The sequence below is a fragment of the Pipistrellus kuhlii genome, unplaced genomic scaffold (genome assembly GCF_014108245.1).
Source record: "Pipistrellus kuhlii isolate mPipKuh1 unplaced genomic scaffold, mPipKuh1.p scaffold_m20_p_2, whole genome shotgun sequence".
Lineage (NCBI taxonomy): Eukaryota > Metazoa > Chordata > Mammalia > Chiroptera > Vespertilionidae > Pipistrellus > Pipistrellus kuhlii.
The window spans coordinates 117,912,724-117,934,297 of NW_023425515.1; the positions used below are offsets into that span (position 1 = coordinate 117,912,724).

General features: G+C 47.3%; 1 protein-coding gene and 1 non-coding gene across 2 annotated transcripts in view; one reads left to right on the forward strand and one right to left on the reverse strand.

Moving 5' to 3' along the window:
- The window catches only part of GFOD1 (glucose-fructose oxidoreductase domain containing 1), a 113,664-nt gene that overhangs the window by 80,365 nt on the left and 11,725 nt on the right, over positions 1–21,574 (reverse strand). The gene's annotated exons all lie outside the window — the stretch shown is intronic.
- Positions 10,912–11,011, forward strand: LOC118725168. The gene has a single exon (XR_004989899.1). It is a non-coding gene; the product is annotated as a small nucleolar RNA SNORA17 (small nucleolar RNA).

Consider the following 21,574-nt stretch of genomic DNA (forward strand, 5'->3'; position numbering starts at 1 on the left):
TGTCACGTTGGAGCCCTACACACACACGTCCAGCCACCAAGGCTCCTGTCCCTGTAAGTGTCTAAGGAGAAGCACACATCTCCTAAAACACTCTGAGAGCCTGGCAGTGAGCAGATTCACCCAGCAAGGTGAGCGGCGGTCAGGTTTCTGACCCGATCCAAACTGAGTTTTACGCTCAGGGTTCATTCTTTCAGGAGTCCCTATCACTAAATCACCTTGGTAATTCCAGACGCCCATCTGGGTTTTGTTTCCTGAGAGGGAGGCCAACCCAGCTCACAGGAGCCGTGGAGAACTGCCCATGTGTGAGAAATCCCCGTCTGAACGTGGCTGCAGGAACCCCAGAGATGTGAACACGTTATTCGAAGGAGGAAATCCTCATGAGAGCTCACCAGAGACTGACAGAATGATGAGTTATGTCCGAAACTGGAGGCAAGGAGGTGTCATTGAACCAAAACAGCAGCAAACCACAAGTCCTGCCACCGCCCGTTTGTGGCGCCCTGCACAGGCCGTCTGACATTCTGCTTGGACCAAGGAAGCCCAGGCAAAAGAGCCGTAAATGTCTGAGCCACACTCAGCACAGACACCCCCGCAAAGAGCCACATTAGATCAACAAGAGCACAAAAGGTCAAACCGCCTGAACCCTTCCTGCACGTTTGTGTTCACACACCCACCCGCTGGCACCGAGTGCGGGAGGGGAGACTGACCAACTGGCCCACCCTCACCTGGACGCCAGGTGTGGTTTAACATCTGCCTGGTCAGGCCTTTGTGGACAGCACTGTCAGGTTGGGAGTGTAGTAGAACCATCCCTCTAGCGTGACTACAGCTAATTATTCTTAAAATACTGCAGGCCATGGTCCAGATACAGCAGCCCTGGCAGGCCGGGCCCAGCTCAGTCCTGGGAGTTCTCATCCCATGGTGACCCCAAGCACAACCAGCCACCTCGCAGCAAGATCACAAACGGCTGAGAGGAAGTGGGGCTTCTTAGAGTTTATCTTATGGTTTTAGCCTTTTTAATTGATTTCAGGAAGAGGGAGGGAAAGAGAGAGATAGAAACATCAATGATAAGAGAGAATCATTGATTTGACTGCCTCTTTCACGCTCCTTAATGAGGATGGAGCCTGCAACCTGGACATGTGCCCTGACCAGGAATCAAACCGTGACCTCCTGCCTCACAAGTCAACGCTCAACCACTGAGACACACTGGCCAGGCAGCTTTTTAAAACTTTTAATAAATATTGTCTTTTGCCCATTTAAATACAAGTTAACTTTAAACCACCCATTGTAGCCATCTGTAATAGTTTCTAGTCTAAAGTAAGAATCTAAATAAGTATATGGACAGATCTTGACGACTCTCTTGCCACAGATGATCAATCCCTATCAGGAGTGTAGGCCCTGACAGAGCTGCCTTTCCTACACTGGGCACTGCACCCCTCCCCACACCCAGGAATAAACACGTTCATATTCAGACAATCACGGGACTTCGCTGAATAGAATGAAAAGTTCACATGACTATTTAAAATGAAACTTCATTGTCCTGCAGGAGGGACTGAGCTATTCTGGCTTACCCGAACAGAGGAGTTTGGGAACCCTTTGCAAGGGCACCCATTCTGCTAACACACGGGGAACATTCCCATTCCTCCTTGTTCCGATGATGAATAGGTGACTTTAGCGGCCCACATAGGAAAAGCAAAGATGGGCCTTTCTACCACACTCAGGAGGCAAAGGGGCCACACCGCACAGCTGTGCAGATCAAACCCACGGCCGCCAGGCACAGACCGTGCACAACTGCAAGGGGAGCATAACCTTCCCCGACGCTCCCTCCTGCGGATCCTGACTCAGAACTGCCGGAAGCAAATGGGCACCTGCCAGGAATTCGAGAGGTGACCTGGACTTGCTGTAATTTTCCAGAGTCTACAATGAAGGCGCAGTCTCTAAATGCTCTACAGTATGCCAAACTGTGCTGCACAGACAGCAGGTACTCAATAAATGTTTGGGAATGACGATTAATAAGCCTGCTTACCAATGATGATTAATAAACGTGCAGGAAGGGTTCAGGCAGTTTGACCTTTTGTTCTCTTGCTGATCTAATGTGGCCCTTTGCGGGGGTGTCTGTGCTGAGTTTGGCTTAGACATTTATGGCTCTTCTGCCTGGGCTTCCTTGGTCCAAGCAGAATGACAGACGGCCTGTGCAGGGCTCTGCGAACAGGCGGTGGCAGGACTTGTGGTTTGCTGCTGTTTTGGTTCAGTGACACCTGAAAGGAGTAAGGAGCAACTTGTCTCCCCTGTCTACCATGGATCTAGCACCAATACTGCGGGGTAGCACCCAGGAATCTGCGTTTCTAACAGGTCCCTTGTCCACCCCCAACCCAGGGGCCTCCGTGCTCTTAGGGGAGTTAATGCAGAGAAAAAGGCACATGCCCAGGCAATGATGGAGCTGGGAGCGGAGCATGGGCCTGGATAATGCCACACTTGATACTTCTGTGCTAGAGCATTACTGATTGTTGATGGATATTGGGTATTTCCTCTAAGCATTACCACCCATCTATAATTCCTGCAGCTGGTTCAGAGTAAGAAAGACATCCTCGGTGTAGTTCTAAACAGGCCTCTAACTTTTGTTCTTTGGAAGTGGCTGCCAGCCTGTTCTGGCAAAAAAGTAAATAAACATGGAGCTGCACTGGCTCAGCTTTCAGAGCTCTGAAATCTTTCCCGTGGGCGACTCCAGCAGCAGCCTTTAGTTTTACCAAGAAGCACCTCCTATCCAGGCAACAGCAGAGGTTCCAGATATGATTCCTGAAGCTCAGATGGGGATCAGATGACTTTGATCTTTCCCATCAGCCCAGTCTATAAGCCTAGAGGTCTCAGCTTATCCATGAGGATATCCAAACTTGAGACAACTAAAACCCAAATCTAACTGATCTTTCTTAGTCTCTTGGCACTGTTTTCCTCATCCATATATTTAAAAACCTTCTTTGGATTATATATCATCCTACAAACCATTTCCAAACTCCTTTGAAATAGAGATGTAACCAATAATGCTCCCCACTGAATTCATATGGTGGCCTGGTATGACAGAGAGGTCAGACTGACCCTGACTTCAGTCCCAAACCCTCCAGGTAGCTGTATGACCTTCCACAAGTGACCTGACCCCTGAGCCCCATTTCCCACCTCTATAGAACAGTGCTGATTCCTATATTACAAGTATTGTGAGGATAAAAAGAGATGACACAAGATTGCTTCGGGGGTGGTACAGCCCCAGTTGTTATTACTAAGGCAGCCAGAAAAAGATCCCACTGCCCCTCCGGCAAAAGAAGTGAATTGAGAGGGAGGTGAGGGGGCGTTTCTGGTGTGATTTCCTGTAAGAAGTGATGTGGAGTGTGAGAAGGAAAGCCCGAGGCGGCCATGACAGTAACCAATGGCTGAGACCAGTACTTTGCTCCTCAAAGGCAAGATAGGCAGAAAAAGGGCCATTCAGGCAAGACCCAGAGATTCTGTCCCATCTCTACCAAGTGTCATGGACTGAATTGTGTCCCCCCAAAAAGGATGTACCTCGAAATATACACTTAGTTGAAAATAGGGTCTCTGTTGATAATCAAGTTAAGATGAGGTCGTTAGGTATGAACCCTAATCCAATGTGACCAGTATAAAAAGGGGAAATTTGAAGGCAGGCACGTGCACAAGGAGAAGGCCCCAAGGAGAAGAAGACAGAGATCTGAGTGATGCATCTACAAGCCAACAACCCGAGATGGCCAGCAACCACCGGAAGCAGGAGAGAGACCAGACTCTCCTCACACCTTGGCCTTGGACATCCAGCCTCTAGGACTGTTGTTTAGGCTGCCCGTTTTGTGGTACTGTGTTACAGCAGCCTGGGAAACTGAGACTCCAATGGAGAGGAGACGATTGTTATTATAGTCTGTATTATTGTTGTTATATTTTAACACTTCTGGGCACTAGAGCAATGCTGAGAAATGCTGGCCTTAGCTCTGCCCTCATCACTGCCATGGGGACAACTGGTGTCCAGGTTTCTATAGCTCTCCTCATCGGTGCCCTTGACCCCTCACTGGAGTCACACCTGAACACGTCCTCGCTATTCACAGACTGGATTCTGAAACACTCTCTCCCTCCATCCTGCACTCAACTCTCTGAAGCACTGACTGGTCTGTTTCTTCTCACTGGCTCCCATCCTGGTGCCAGAGTTGCCAGCAATGCCCTCAGATTCTGTCCCCTCTGAACTCTGACATGGAATCGGGCAATACGCTCCTCTGAGGGAACAGGTCAAGTTCGGATAACAACCGACTCTGGCGGTGACCCTCGTATCTCTGAAGAACATGCTGCCATCTCCAGCTGAGAGCTTCTCTCTTCACTTCCTCCTGCGGTAGATGAGGGTTCAGTTCTCTACTTTATTTCTCTAAAAAGGCCTCGGTACGTTTAATTATATACTTGTGGGGAAGGTTGGAAACAAATCCCTTGATGTTCCTCTCATCAAGAGGGACCATATAGTCCCTTCTCCCTGAGCCCGGGCCTTTTAATCGCATTGATGCCTAAAACAGAATGAGGCGGGAGGACCGCCCCACTTCAGAGCCCCGGCGAGAAAAGGCCACACAGCAGCACTGCTGGTTGCTTTGGGGACACTCACTCAGGAGCCGCCAGCCACTGTGGGAAAAGTCCAGCTACCCTTAAGGTCCCCGTGGAGAGATGACAGAGAAGGTGGTGGGAGTCGAGGAGCCCTCGCTGTTCCGGCCCCGGAGGATCTCACCTTCCCCGCCCAGATGCGGAACCTTCGAGAAGATGCCAGGACCAGCCACCTACCAAAATCAACCTCCAGGTTGGTGAACAAAATAAATGATCGGCATCGTTTTAAAGCCCCTGTTTTGGAGAGGAGTGTCAGTAGCTCGATCATCAGAACCACTCATGATTATTTCAAGTCCACCAATGGTATGCACAATGGTCCCCACTGGAAGGAAGCTCATTCCTGCTTCAGCCCCTCCTCTCCTCTCCCCTTCCCCTTCCTAGTTCTGCCGTCCGCATGTCCACTTTTCCGTTGCCTGTTTATGACATCACATTTGCTCAGGCGCCGTGGTGAGTCCCACCACCTCCGCTGGCCTCCCTGCTGGTGCCCACCGCTCCAGGCCCTTCTGCACTGCCACCTGAGGGGTCGTCCAACACAGGGCCGGTGGGTCACGCCTCCCTCCCAGAGAACGGCTGCTCCTTGGGTGGTGTGAAAGCCCTTTGCTGTTCTGCGTTTCTGGCTTTGTTCCCCACCAATGGCTCCAACTGCAGCCTGAACTCAGAGTATCCTTCCTGCACCCACCATGCCCCTCCTGCTGCTGCCCCTCAGCTCAGACCGCTTCCTCGCCAGGAAAGCTTCCCACTAAAGCTCTGCTCAGACATCACCGATTCTGAAAGTCCCCCTTTGTGCTGCCATATCTGTCCCCTCCTCTGAGACCCTGTGGCTGTTATCCCAGGCCAGCACAGTCCTGTCATTCTGTCACAGCATCTCCCAGAGGGACTGTAACCCCTGGAGGGCAGGGACTCCAATACACTCTGCTTCTAACAGACTCAAAATAAGCAACTGCTGAGTCGCTGCGGAGCTGCCTTCAGGAATCCCAGGGGCCTCCTGAGTGGTGCTGGATGGGAGTTTTTAAAGGATAAAAAAGGGAGATTGGATCAATCCACCAAAGTCTGCCTTATTTTTCATTTCCCACCTCTCATGGTGATGGGCACCTGGGATGCCCATGTGCATGGTGAGTCACGCATGCACCTGGGGCCCAGGGGTCACCCTGAGCGGGTCACCCTGAGGTCAGGAGGCAGCAGAGTGCTGTAAGAGGCCAACAGCACATTCACACTGTGACTCTGACTCTTCGTTTTGTTCTGTTTTTGTATAATGTCCACTTTTGATCTCCTGACATGACCCTTTGGAAGCAGGAAGGCCATGTCATCATGTTTGGAGTCCCCTGGCCGTGTGTCTTGTTCACAGTGGTCCCTCCATCAGCGCTGCTCTCCTGACCATCAAGGGCAGCCCTCAGGGCTCGAGCTCTCTTCCTGGTGTCACTGAGTCAGAGCCTCTCCGAGGGCCTCTGCCCTCCCCGTTCAGCCCCCATACAGACCCTTGCACACCCTGGGTATCCCGAGTCCCCTCCCACAGCTGTGATTCCTCCAGCACAGCCTCACACGGCTAATGAGTCAGCCTTCCCCTTGTTTATCCATCCACGGCCAGCTCACACTTTCCACCCTCCCGAGCAGGGCAGTACCACTCTGCCCTCACATTGCCCATTCCTCCTTCGGCAGCTGTTTCCTGTCAGCCAAATCTGCCATGGTGTGCTGTTGGTTTTCCCTTTATTTGGTATGGATGGGGTACACCCTCTCCCTCACCATGAATTCCTCCCTCTGACTTCAGAGAGAAGGATGCTTCTCCTCCATCATTCCATCTCACCCCACCTCCTCCAAGGATGCCAGCAAGCAAAGGGCCCATGTCCCTCCTCTCGGAGTGATGGACACTGAGGATGCCAGTGAGTGCTGGCATCTGCGAGTACCAAGGATGGTGCCCTGAATCACCAAACCCCAGGAGCACCGCAGGTCCCTCCCACTCACCAGGCCTGACGTTGAGAAGCAGCACAGTTTAATGGCCCCCCGAAAGGCAGGTGCAGGTTCTGATGCTGGCAGTTGCTAGCTGTGCACCACTAGGTGAGTTACTTAACCTCTCTGATTCTCCATCTGTAAATGAAGCTAATCACTTCCTCCGAGTATGAATTAAGTGAGATTCCTGGTACATGACACGTACTGCACTCTTAACAAAAGAGGTTGCCTTTATGTGTGGGAGGAGCTGACACAGCTCATCTGAATGCTATCGTTGCACCATTTTTAAAACTCCTCTCGTTATCTAGTCCCTGGAAAACACACACACACACACACACACACACACACACACACAGACAGAAGTGAATGAGATAAATTCTTCAAGCAGCCTGGAGCCATTTAATTCCAATGGGAGCTGGTGATCTTGTTCCCAGTTTCTGAATGTCATGAATTAGAGCTCTTCCCAGACATAATTTCTGTCCTTCTTTTTACTTCTCCTGTCAGAGTCAAATGACTGGCAGAACACCTCAGATCACTTGCTGGCTCAGCACAAATGAGTGGGCTGTGAGCTTCCCACCCATCTCACCTTCAGTCCTCTCCGCTGTGAGGGCCTGGGAGGAGAAATCATTTTCTGACAAGTAAAATAAGCAGAGTTATGTGCCCTGTCAAAGCCCCTCCAGGTTGACTCTGATTACCAGAATTCTCTGAGACCCAGTGAGAAAAAAACCATCGCCCTCCTTTCCTGGGCCCCTTCATTTTTTCAGCAGGGCCTTGAGGTCAATGCCAACTCCTAGAAGTCTGTCCTCCAAACCTCAAAGGTACACATTAGCTTTGCAAACAACAAAAACAAACCAACGCACCCTGATGGTAACCTATACACTCAACTTCCCACTGCCAGCTTCCTCTTGGCCATTACATCTGCCTAGACTCTAGGCCCTAGAGGGAGGTTTCTTTTACTTAAGAAGAAAGCAACTGGGGAAAGCAAAGCAACTCATGTTCAGGCTGCAAATGCCATCCCAGGAGCCCAGCAAGTCGGTGAAGATGGGCTGCTAAGATTTCATTAAGCAGAAAGCATCTCTCTTTTCAAACTGTCAAGTCACACAGGTGAGCAATCAAGCCACTGAAAGGGAAGAAGGGAAAGGTTTCTGAAGTATCATTTACAAATGCAAAGCACCGTTATCTGAACACTGCCAGGGGCACTTAATTAACTACCTGCCCCAGGTAAGCATTAAGACTGGTTTTCCTAACCACCAGGACCCAGAACGGTGGAGCTGAGTCCAGTCTTCAGTTACAGGGCTGCACGGGAGGCCTGCTGGTAAGGGACAGGACAGAACAGGGAGTGTGTGGGGTGGGGCTCGCTGCCACACAGTTAGTTAGAGGCAAAAGAAAGGCAGTGTCCCAGATCCATCGTAGGAGTTACTAGCCACATGCAGCTACTTATTATATATTTAAATTAATGAAAACAGAACACAATTTAAAATTCAGCCTCTCATGAGCCACACATGTAGCTATTTATTATAAATGTAAGTGCATTGAAATGCGATGAAATGTAAAATTCAGTTCTTCATTTGCACTAGCCACATCGTGCTCAACGGCCACCGGGGGCCAGCAGCCCCCACACTGGGCAACAGTGCTGCACAGACCGTGCCCGCCGCCCCAGGAGCTCTGCTGGGAGCTGCTCCAGCTCACAGCCCTGCACGCTCTTTCCTCTCTCCCAGGATGTGGGTCGTCTTTACCACAGGTATCGTCCATTAAGCGTTGTGAGATCAGCTCAGCGGGACGGGACCAGCTTTCCTTCTTCTTAATGAAACAGAAGAGAAACTGTCGTAGTGCCTCGCATGCCAATGAAATAAAAGTAAGTTTCAGGTCATAAAACTGTTTCAACTTTATGCCACTTTATTTACACACACACACACACACATTATCTATAGCTATACATTTATAGTTATGTTTCTACTGGGCCACGATGTAAAAGGTTTTTCTTCCTGTGGCTCAAGGTCAAAGAAAGTCAGACCCCCTGCCCTAGAGCGTGCTCCTTGTCTTACAGACATGTGGGTGCTTCTGCCCCCACTCACCTTCCCCTTTTCGGGGTGACTCAGATCACAAGAGAGTGAGGAGGCAGAGTGCCTGCTGCACAGCCCGCACATGGGTTTTCCTCCAGACCTGATTTTCCCCATGTGCTCTGCCCTGTAATCATTTCACCTGGGCATGCAGCCAGGCAACTGGAAGGATCCAGACACTTGTCTGGGCTCCAGTGCCCACAGGGGCATGTGCAGGGACAGGGGCAGAGGAGAGGTGGACAGACGGACCCACAGTGAAGCTCACAACAATTCTGTGGCCTTTCTACATATGTCGGAGTATCACCCCACCCCCACCCCCCGGCCCTCCCGCCAAAGGTTAAGAAGAGCCTAGAAGTCCTTCTTGCTCCCTTGGCCCACAGCTCCCTCCTCTCCAGCTATAGTCCCCAAAGGCTGAAAGACACTGGAAAACCTCCCCCCTCATTGTGATGGTTAATTTTATGTTAGATCCGGAACCCAGATATTTGGTCAAATGATATTCTAGATCCATGGTGGTCAAACTGTGGCTAACAAGCCACATGGGGCTCTTTGGCCACTTGAGTGTGGCTCTTCCACAAAATACCACAGCCTGGGAGAATCTATGTTGAAGAAGTGGCGTTAGAAGAAGTTTTAGTTTAAAAAATTTAGCTCTCAAAAGAGATTTCAGTCATTGTACTGTTGATATTTGGTTCTGTTGACTGAGTTTGCGGACCACTGTTCTAGATGTTTCAGTGAAAGCAGTTTTAGATGAGATTACATTCAAATAGCGGACTCTGAGGAAAGCAGGTTATTGTTGAAGATCTTAATAGAAAAAGAGTGCTCTCCCCTAAAGAAGAGTGAATTCTGCCAGCAGACTGTCTTCAGACTTGGGCTGCAACATTGACCATTCCTGGGTCTCCAGCCTGCAGTATTGCCCTGCAGACCTCAGACTTGCCAGTGTCCACAGTGCATAAGCCAGTCTCTTAAAATTAGTATTGTTACACACACATCCTATTGGTTGTGTTTCTCTGGAGAACCAGGACACAATCAGATTCTACCCAAAGAAAGCCCCTCGTTGTTCACGGGGCTCTCCACTGCCATCTCCTCCTTGCAGCAGCCCCTGATGTATCTGCCAGAGCGTTCCTGCTAGTTCTGTGCTCATTTCCTAGTGCAGTGCTTGTGCCACATTTTTGCAAACATAATTATTGTGCCTTGTACCATGGATCCTATTTGGATCCTGAATCTTGTTACTCAAAGCTTGGTCTGTAAGCCAGTTGAATCAGCAACCCTGGAAACTTGTTAGAAATGCAGAATCTCAGAGACCTAAGGACTCTGAGTCTGCATTTTAACAAGATGGTCAGATTAGGTTTTAGTTTGAAAAGCACTCTTCTGTTTTACTTTTTAAATAAATTACCTTATTTTTTTTCTTTTTCTTTTTAATCCTCAACCAAGGATATTTTCCCATTGACTTGAGAATGGAAGAAAGAGGAAAAGACAGAAATATCGATGTGAGAGAAACAGACTGATTGCCTCCTGCACATGCAGGTACATGCCCATGACCGGAATCAAACCTGGGACCCTTGGTCCACAGGCCAATTCTCTATCTACTGAACTAAACCGGCCAGGGCGGGAAGCACTCTTTTAAACAAAACTCCTTAACCTTGAGAAACCTTCAAAAATTCCAGTGCCTATTTCCTACCCTCAGAGAATCTTATGTAATTGCTCTGAGGTGCAGCCTGCATGTCAGTATGTTCAAAATCTTCCTGGGTGCCCGATGTGCAGCTGAGCTGAACCACTGAAAATGAACCCCTCGTGTTTGTAAGAGGAATTGGGGCCGGCAATGTCAGGAAACCGTGTCAGGCCACAACATAAGTCAGCATCAAAAAGAGGACCCCATCAAGGCTTTCTGTCTCTCTAAAAATGTCAAGGAGAGAGAAAGAGATCCATATGCACCATTAGCAGATGTAAAACGAAACCCAGGTCATCCAACACCCATCTGATGCAGGACACTGTCAGCACCAAGAGTCTCCTCGGTAAGAACCCACAGGGCTCTCTGTGAACACAAAGGTCCTCTGAGTTTAGACTGGATCTCCGGAGCCCTTCCTATTGATAATGACCGTCAAGCATGAACACCAGGTGTAAATTAGTGCTGGGAAAGGCATGAGCCCCTTGCCACCCGCCTCCCACAGGGAAACCCAAAACATGCCCCACGGACTCAGATCCTGGCCGGATCGGCTTCTTCATTCTCCGCTGGCCCCTGAGCCTTTGCTCATGTAACTCTGTGGGTGCTACACATGGTATTATTGTGCCTCTTAGTGTTCCCAGGTGGTGTGGGTTTTCCATCTGAGTTAGGAGGTAACAAAGAAAAGATGGGAGAAGTCAACAGTTACTTTCCTTTCAAGACCCTCTCTGGGGTTTGTGTTTATGCCAACCTGTGAGTCTACTTACCCCTCTGCCAGGGGGGTGGTCAGTAACAACAAGTTTCCCACGCACAATGCACTCATGTCACATGTTCTACCTTTTATGGTGATGACACGCAGAGGGGGCCCGACTTGGACGGACACCAGCATGACAAGCGGCTGCACCCGGCCAACGGCTCAAGTGTGACAGGGTGACTCTCCAAGGTCTCCCTCCCTCTGGTCTCCTATAGACTGTCCCACTACAGTTTCTGGTCTGGAGATGCTTGGAATGAACATCCCCACTTTGATCTGCTGCTGTCAGTGCAGTAGTTCTTGGGCAAAACTATTACATCTTCCTTAGTGCAGTGGAGCACATCTGCTTAATGGGCACCTGCCGAAAAGCTAACCCCAACACCCACTGTGCTGATAAATTTGTGTCCAGAAATTATACCAAACACCACTAAACTCCTAGCTTGACAGCGGGTAGTAGCAACTACCGATACAGATGTGTTCTCAGCAGTGACATTAAAGGGGGAAAACCCACACCATCATGGGCACAGTGCACACCTACACACACACACACACACACACACACTCACACATACCAACTGCCGACAAGCAACTATCACACTAAGCCACACCATCCATGACACTTTGTCCCCAAAATGCATGCATCACTTCCCTTGAAGATAAAGGAAAGACTGCTTCCTGCTACAAAGAAGAGCTTTGTATGTTTGTGTAACACATTAAAAAAAAAAAAAAAAATATATATATATATATATATATATATATATATATATATATATATATATATAATGGCTGATCAACCAGTTGATAGCAATGGTAATAAAACAGCACTTAAAAATATTTACCAAACCACTGTGCTGTGGGATTGCCCTGGTGGGAAGGAGACAAAAGCTCCAGACTGCTCTGAACCCCAGTTCCGAGCTCATTGGGGGAGAGACTAGACTGTTTGGTAGCAGGCGAAACTAGAGGGCACCTCACTCTCAGAGGTGCTTGCAGTGAGTACTGAAGGACACAATGGAACACTGAGACTCAGGAGCCGCATAGGGCAGGGCTGACGTGGCTGTACGCTCCACCCTGAAACTCCGCCATATCAGGGAAGCTGCGAAAATGCCGAGACAAGGAAATAGATCACAAACAAAAGAAATGGAGGACAAAAAGCGTCTGGATATAGAGTTCAAAACCATGCTTATAAGGTTTTTTTAAGAATTTCCTAGAAAAGATCGATAAGTCCTATGAGGATATGAAAAGGGAGAAACTAGAAATAATAAGGAATCAACAAGAAATAATAAGGGATCAACAAGAAATAAAGAATACATTGTCTGAAATAAAACATTATACAGATCTTCCATTAAAAACAGAATGGAAGATCGCAAGAATCAAGTCAAAGATTTGGAACATAAAGAGCCAGAAGACACTCCTCCGCAGAAGCAAGAAGACAAGAGAATCCAGAAAGTTGAAGATAATGTAAGAAACCTCTGGGACAACTTCAAGCGAACCAACATCAGAATTATGGGGGTCCCAGAAGATGAGAGAGAGCAAGATATCAAAAACATACTGAAAGAAATAGTGACAAAAAACTTCCCCCACCTAGTGAAAGAATTAGACTTACAAGTCCAGGAAGCGCACAGAACTCCAAACAAAAGGAATCCAAAGAAGACCACACCAAGACAAATCATAATTAAAATTCCAAGAGCAAAAGACAAAGAGAGAATATTAAAAGCAGCAAGAGCAAAGCAGGTAGTTACCTATAAAGGAGCACCTATACGATTGTCAGCTGATTTCTCAACAGAAACCATGCAGTCTAGATGGGAATGGCAAGAAATATTCAAGGTGATGAATAGTAAGAACCTACAGCCAAAGATAATCTACCCAGCAAAGCTATCACTCAGAATCAAAGGCCAGATAAAGAGCGCTTCACCAATAAAAAAAAAGCTAAAGGAGTCATCACTGCCAAACCAGAATTATATGAATTGCTGAAGGGGGTTCTTTCAGAAGAGAAAGTAAATAAAGATAAAAACTATGAACAACAAATACGTAACTATCAACAAGTGAATCTAAAAACCAAGGAAATTAAAAAAAAAATCTGATGAACAATATTAACTGTTGAATATAATAGAATCAGAGGTATGGAAGGGGAGTGAACTGACGATTCTCAGGGAAAGGGGAGAGGGGGATGTGGGAAGAGACTGAACATAAACTGTGCATCTATGGATGAGGACAATGAGGGGTGGGGAAAGGGCAGAGGGTGGAGTGGAAACCTGGTGGAGGGGAGAAATGGAGGGGGGGGGGAAGAGGAACATTTGTAATAATATGAACAATAAAGATTTATTTAAAAATAAATAAATAAAGTCAAGGAGAGAGGCCTCAGAAAATTCCAAAATCACCAGCATCTTGATCTTAGACTTCCAGCCTACAGAACTGTGAGGAAATAAATGTCTGTTGCTTAAGTTAAAAAATGAAAAAAAGTAAAGTTATAGGACTAGATGGATAAGGTAGGAACTGGCAGGGACTCATAAACCCACCCTGGCGCCTGCATGTTATGAGGAAGGAAATGAAAGTCTAGAGAGGTGAGGTCACTTGCCCAAGGCCACACAGCTAATTACTTGTGGTGCCAGGACAAGTACAGCCTGTCCAGGCTCCCAGACCAACACCCTATAGCTGCCCCACATCGCCATCCCAGACTGCAGTGCCGGCAGACATGATGCATTTTCTCAGAACAAGGGTTCTGAAGCCACTCACCATCCACCCCAGCACAGGTTTGGCCAAAAAAAAAAAAAAAAAAAAAAAAAAAAAAAAAAAAAAAAAAAAAAAGTCCCTGCAAAGAAAAGGGGACATGAAAGCTGAAAGCTGGAAATGTTGCAGATGCACCATTCCCATTTCTTTGGAAGTCTGGAGCCAACAAGAGCTTTTCTTTCTCTTCCCCCGCCCCCACCCCCACCCCCTGCCAGGAGGCAGGGGCCAGGATGGGGCCCTACCAGCCCTTTCAGCGGCATGTGGGTCTGGCTACGCAATGTTAGAATTACAAATAAATTACCCTACAATCAAGAGCCTACTGCTTGTCCCCAAATTCAGGGTCACACCCAATCATCCCCGGAACAATAGCCAAGTCCTGGATCTTTAAACACCCACTTCCACTTCCCGGAGGACCCTCCTGCCCCTCAGCCACTGCTGGACTAACTCCTGCTCCATCATAACATCTGCAGGCACCTGGGACAGCCCAGATTCAAAGCATCACAGAATGCAAGCACTGGAGAGTCACCCCAGCCAAACAATTTGTCCCACATTACCGTCTCTTTCTTTTCCAGTCAGATCATAGTTTTAAAAATTGAAAATGTGGAGAAGAAAAAAATCAAATCTCATAATCTCATAATAACCATCATTAGTATTTGGGCTTATTACCTATCAGATTTTAATTTTCTGGTCATGTGTGTTTTAAACAAGGCTACCATGATATACAAATATTTCCTTTTTTTCTTTGCCTATAATTATATAATTTAAAAAATCCCTATATTGGCTACAGTCTCCCTATATATAATTCCAATGGCTATTTAATATTTAATCAACTGTATTCACCATATTTTCCTAACCATTTCCCTACCTTGGACCATTTGTGTTTATTTCTAGTGCTTCAGAAATATAAATAAGATTTCACTGAACAATCTTGTGTACATTGGTATTTTCATAGTTATTGTTTGAGGCAATTTCCATAGGAGAGCTTCCCAGAAGTCAGCCTCTCCATTGTCCTCATTGTTGGAGAAATGCACACACCAGGTGATTAAATATCTGAGAGGGAAAAGGAACACTCTCTAAAGTCCAGACTCCGGTCCTGACTCGGCTCCCACGGCTTGGCTGGTGAACACCGACAAGCCACTCAACTCCCGAGACTCGGTTTCCCTCGGACATTAGAGAACAGGTCTGTCAAGGCCTGTCTTGCTGTTCTGATTGGGCATCCTCTGGATTGAGTATCCTCTCTCCACGATTCTCCCTCCCTCCCATGCGATGCCCAATCATTCACTTTCTACTCTGTGGTTCACATCAGCTGCTTTTCAGCTCAGGAAGAGACTTCTGAAAGCCTGCGAGGGGCAGGGCTGTGTAGAGGAAGCCTAGGGTACGCAAACGCTGGCAGCGGTCTCTAGTCCTAACACTGCTTTCTGAATCCAGGTCAGCCGTGGAATTCAACAGACCCTGCCTCATACCTGGGAGTGTTGCCCATAGCACATCGTGACAATGATACACACACACAGGCCTGCTCATGGGGACCTCCCAGAATTCGGTCATGCGGGGGAGGGAGCCGGTCTGTGTCTCCTATCACGGTACTCTGGGGCAGTAAAGAGGTCACTGTCACATCCCTAGCAGATCCCTGCAGGTACAAACACTGCAGAGCACACCAGAACAAACGAAGGAAGGCAGCAGTACGCTCATTTCTATCTTAACCTCCCCACAGTTGGCCATTGATAGTTGGTCTTTAAAAAATGAGTTAGCCCTGGCCACGTGGCGCAGTTGGTTGGAGTGTTGTCTCATACACCAAAGGGTTGTGGGTTCAATTCCTGATAAGGGCACATACCCAGGTTGCAGGTTCGATTCCCAGTTGGGGTGCATACTGGAGGCAACCCAAATGTTTGTTTTTCTCTCTCAGAAAAAATCAACAAAAAACATATCCTTAGGTGAGGATTTAAAACAAAGAGTTCTTATCAGTAGAGAAGGGAAGATAATTAACATTTTTCTCAATCTTTCAACATCCTGTTTGACATGTGCAGATCCTCTTGCCACTGCCTCCTGGGTTATAGAATTAAATGGTGTGGCTCCCAGTCATTTCCCCCTTTTCATATGTAGTCTGTGAACATCGTAAGGCCTTTGCACCATTAAAAGAAGAGCAAACCAGGACCACAGACTCTGCAGCATGCTGTGGGGACACACACACAGCTTTACAGTCAAGCAAACCTATGTCGAATTCTGATTCCACTTCTTTTCAGCTGGGTGAACCTGACAAAACACACAATTTTTCAGAAACAAACATACCACTGCAAAGACCTACAATTATTTTACTGACTACCAAGAAAGAAAAGTCTCTGCCAATTAAACTATGACATGGCTTTGACTGTAAGAAAATCAATTTTAGATTATCAAGAGTGAAAAAATAAGTCTTTGAATCAATGATATTTAACCTCTCTCCAGTTAAACTTCTCAGTTGTAAGATGGCCATGCTAAATGCCCACCTTGAAGGCCGGATGGGAGGTGGGTATGAGAGGACACTGAACACTCCTGACTCTGCACCTGGTATGCAGTAAGTAGTTGTAAAATATTAGTTCTTCTCATTTCCAAAGTGATGGGTAGATTCTGGATAGATTACAAGGCCTTTCAGAGCAGATGCCAGGTTACACATATTTGACTTCTTCAGTGGTCCAAGAGGTCCGAAAGGTTGGCCACCTAGAACAGCGGTCGCCAACCTTTCGGACCTCTCGGACCACTGCTTGGCGACTGCTGATCTAGAATATTGCCATACACATTGTAAGCACTCAGTAAATGGATGATGAATATAAATGAACTAGTGGACAACTGACAAATACCCAAGCAGGAGGGACCCCCTTTGGAGGAGGGGCCCATGCAATCCCACTACCCCCTCCTTCCGCTCCCACCCTCCCCCAGGCCTGGAAGGGATGAGCACAGCTATCAGTATCATCCTGGCATGGGGGCTACCAAGGAGAAAAGCAAATGCCAGCTGCTCGCTGCATATCCCTGTGAACTCCCAGTGCGCGCTGCCGTGGACCACAGCCCACGGCACTTGGGTAACCGGTAAGCACAAGTAGCTGCGTCTCAGTCTCCGTTCCACAGACAAATGCAGCATTGTGGTATCCATGGCCTCCCGGGAAAGCCAGGCCACCGCTATGCCCTAGATGTGAAAGGCTGTGCATATCAAATCAGACAGGCTACGCCCCACGGGCCCTGCACCTGTCCCCCAGGACACACTGAGCACATTATTGTGTGACATAAACAAATGTCCCACGTGGGTGGTGCTGGAAGGAGCAGACGTTCAGGCAAACAGAACCATGAGGCGTTTCCCCCGAAGCGTCCATACCTGCTCTGTGCTCCCCTCCGGTGCCCTAAACCTCCTGGAAAAGGGGAAGAGGCAGGGCCAGGGAAAGAATCTCATTTTCCACCGCCCACTTTTCATTACCCGTAATCATGTAGGAGATGAGAGGAGCTGCCAATGACAAATTTTTTCTTCAGCTAAGACAGAAGAGATGACTTATTGTACATGTTACGTTCAACCACAACTGAGAACAGAACAGTCCATAATGTCACTGGTCCAGGGAAAAGGACCAAAGAGGACTATTTCTGTAAGAGCAGGTGGGTCTCTCAAAAGGTGGTCCCAGCAATCAGATGACATGTATGTTCTAGATCCACCGAGAAGTTCCATACAGCAGGTATGCAGTCCAACAACTGATACCCATGTGCCCGGCTCTGGCTTCCTTTATTTCTGCTCCTGTGGCTTCCATGGAGGCACGAGCTGGGCTTTACTGGGACCTCTCCCTCATCCTTCCCCTTCTGCGCTCCAGTCTGAACATTTGTTTTTTCCTCCACTTGGCTCTCGTGGCACTGAGGTTTCTAAGAAGATGGCACTAAGGCCCAGAGACCAATGGCAAATTTAAATAACAAATAATACAAAACCCTGCCGAAACCGGTTTGGCTCAGTGGATAGAGCTTTAGTCTGCGCACTGGGGGGTTCCAGGTTCTATTCCAGTCAAGGGCATGTACCTTGGTTGCAGGCACATCCCCAGTGGGGGGGAGGGGGGGTGTTTACAGGAGACAGCTGGTCGATGTTTCTTATTGATGTTTCTAGCTCTCTATCCCTCCCCCTTCCTATCTGTAAAAAATCAATAAAAATGTTTTAAAATAATAATAATAATAATAATAATAATAATACAAAACCCTTACTTCAACCTTGACTTCAGTCAAGAGACCTTCTGTGGAGACACACTGGGCTATGTGTCACACCCACATTCACTTCTCCCTCCAAGCTCCCACTAGCTGGAACTCCAGTCATGAGTGGTTACACAAATGGATATTGCTCTCACAAAGTGAATGGGACTTGAAGGGGGCAATAATAATTGGGAAAATAGTAACTGCCTATTCGTTGAGCCTTTTCCCTTGGATAAAGAGAAGGGGGGAGTGGAGAGACCAGGAATTCAGTAGGAACCCTCCTTCCCCAGAGTCACAGTGTTGGCAACGGGGTAGAAAGCAACCGCCCTGTGAAGTCGGTCTTCCCTCAGGGACCGGCTTGTGAGTGTCCGCTCAGGTTCTCAAGGGACTCAGAGGCCTGCATCTAGTCCCCTCCCGCCACTGCTCTCCTTTGCTTCTGTGCTATTGGCAAAAGGAAGGAAAGCCTTTCAGCTTTGCTGAGAGGGCTGAGGAAAAAAATCACTTAGGAGCAAAAGCTGCCCTGGCCACTCAGCCTCATCTGTGCCATCTGCCACCTAAGGTACCTGTGATGACCCCAAGGTGGGCAGGAGTGTCATTTATTCCCAACATTTAATGGGGATTTTAGGAAACTTCCCGCACACACTTCTCCTTCTCATTAATAAAAAGTAATAACCATCTCTTGTTAAACCTGTACTAAACACTTAGGACACACCAATATTCTACCATGTCATCCTATAACTATCATCCTATAACTGGATGATATCCTATCATCCTATAACTGGGAGAAAACAAAACATATTCAAAAGTTTGAAATTCTCGAAATCCATGTTCAGATTAAACATAAGTAACCACTATGTGCCCTGCTGGGTCTCCAGCTTCTAGATTAGTGCCATGAGCTAGAACTTCCGGACTGATGGGAATGCCTTGTGCTGCTCTGCCCAACATGGCAGCCACCAGCGGCCACACAGGGCCTTTGAACACTTGCAATGTGACTAGGGCTACTGAGAAACGGGGTTCTTTATTTTATTGTTTTAATTTATGTAAATTTAATGGCTACTGTATGTAAAGCACAGATCTAGAGACTGCCTGGTATATAACTGGTGCTCAATAAATATTTGCTCAAGGGAAGAATGAATGGATGGATAGTAGCCGCTCACCATAGTAAGTTCTGATTAAGCAAGATTCTCATGTTTATTGAGCACTCACTTTAAACAAATCCCTGTTTAAGTCAGCAACCTTCTGAGCTAGGTACTTTTATTGTCTCTGTTTTAAAAAATAAAGAAACAGGGCTCAGAAAAGTAGAGAACCCACAGACACATAGAACATGGCAGGATTGAAGCCAGAATTCAACCCCAGGTAGCCCCTTAAAACTGGTCGACTTTTCCACTGATGAAAAACGTGCCTCATTAAATTTTCTACAGGGTGACACCAAATTCAACAAGGACCTTTTCCTTTGAAATAGAGCAATAAAGATACCCAGTATGTCTTGTCTGGGAGCTTTTAGAAGCCTACCCAGTGCACTCACTCACTCATCATGTCGACTGATTGCATGACCCCAAGTCAAGAACTGTTCAGGGCGGCCTTTCCCTGAAACCACCTCCCAGGACAGCAGAGTTCTCGGCAGCAGCCTCACAATCTCCACAGGCTGCCACCTCCTGCTGTTGAACAGCATGTCCGTGTGTCATGCACTGAGTGTCCCTGCCCAAGGAGAGTCTTTCATCCAGCATTGACCCTTGGACCATTAGGGACTCAACTATGTAACAAAGGGACATGAGTTTCCACCACCATCCGGCCCGAACACAAAACCAGGAACTGAGCGAGGCCAGCACACCCTCTCCTCAGCTGACCCTCCTCTCCACCGCAGCCTGCCCGATCCACCGCACAGGGAGCTTTTGTCTTTACAGTGTTACTTGTTGACTCCATTTTTGCAGCTCTTTTCACACCCTTTAAGGTGGCCAGTTGTGCCCCTGTCAGCGGGGTTCTTTCCAAAAATTCTGCAAGTTTCTCCTTTGCCTGCCCCAGAGCTGTGTCATCTGTCACAGTCACCATGGGATCTGAAGGGAGAGAAAGAAACAAGTGGAACTACGGCTGATTAGGGGTATGAGGCAGGGAATTGCTGAGAAAATAATTTTTTTAAATCTGAGTAAAAGAAAAGAAGTTTATTTTTGGACATTCTTAAACCACTCTCACTTTGTCCTAAGTTCCAACGGTAGGAAACACAGTTTTCCTATGTTGCTACAGAACCAGGTGGTTCCTTGAAGGCGATTTCACATCACAGAGCTTTCTATGTGCTTTTTCTCAATTATTAAATTCCAACTCCCCTTCATCTAGTTGAAGTCCCACCTCCTCCAGAATGCCTCCTGGGCCATGCTGGCTCTCTGGAACTCATCTGTCCCCAGCATCCAGTCCAGGCAGCACCGCTCTCAGCAGGGCCACCTCCTCAGGCACCCATGCTGCCTCCCCTCACGGCTCCCGCACAGTTTATCTCTCACCTCAACCCAAGTTCCCCACTTGCAAAACAAAAGCTCAGCGGTGACTAGATCCAGCCCTTCTGGAAAGCAGCTCTGCAACAACTCACCATCCATTAGACGAAGCCCTTGCTCTGCTGCAAGGCCCCATTCACACACAGATCATGCCTGTAAGGGGAATTCTGTTCAAACCCTTTCTCTATTTTTTCCCTTTGCTTTAGTACCCTTTGTTGGCTGGCACTGGAAGTTACCCAGGTGGTTGACCCTTAATCCAATACCGATATTTTTGGGTTACTCAATTGTCTTAAGCAAACACTTCCTGGATTGCAGTATAACGATTCATCCTGTAGTTAATCATATATTTCATTGCATTGTTGTGTTTGTGCAGGCTTATCTTCTCTGAAGGACAAAAATCATATCTTTCTCTGTGGGGTATTTCCCACCACAGCTAAGACAGTGCTACAACCATTCAAAGGCTTTTATTAAATAAAAATAAGTGGGGGGGGGGGGGGGGTAAAGAGAAACCCTGTGCAAAATAAGTGCCTGAAAGATCTGGAGCATGTCCGGTAATCTTCAAATTGGAAATTTCCCTCAATGTGTCTTCCATGCATTGTCAGGGCCCCAGGCAACGCTGGGGCCCATCATGAGCATCCGCTCACATGGCTGTCTTGCTCTTCTAAATAATAAACCATTTCAATGAATATCTGGCAAAGCTCATTTCATTTGGCTTGGGGATTATTTCTACTGTATCTGGTTCCAAAATCAAAAATGAAGGGAAGCATTTTAAAACCAAAAAATTCTACCCCTGGCTTAACAGCTTAACAAAAATCACAAAACCAATGCATACAGCCCAATAAGAAGAAGATAAACCACCCGATTTAAAAATAGTCAAGAGATTTAAATAGACATTTCACCAAACATACATGACTGGCTAATAAGCATCTAAAAAGGTGCTCAACATCATTAATTGTTAGGGAAATGCAAATCAAAATCAGAATGAGATACCACTACACACTAATTAGAATGGCATAATAGAAAAGACTGACAATACCAAGTATTGGTAAGGATGTAGAGAAATTAGAATTCTCCTACATATGTGGTTTGACTGTAAAATGGGCAGCTGCTTTGGAAAACAGTTTGGCAGTTTCTT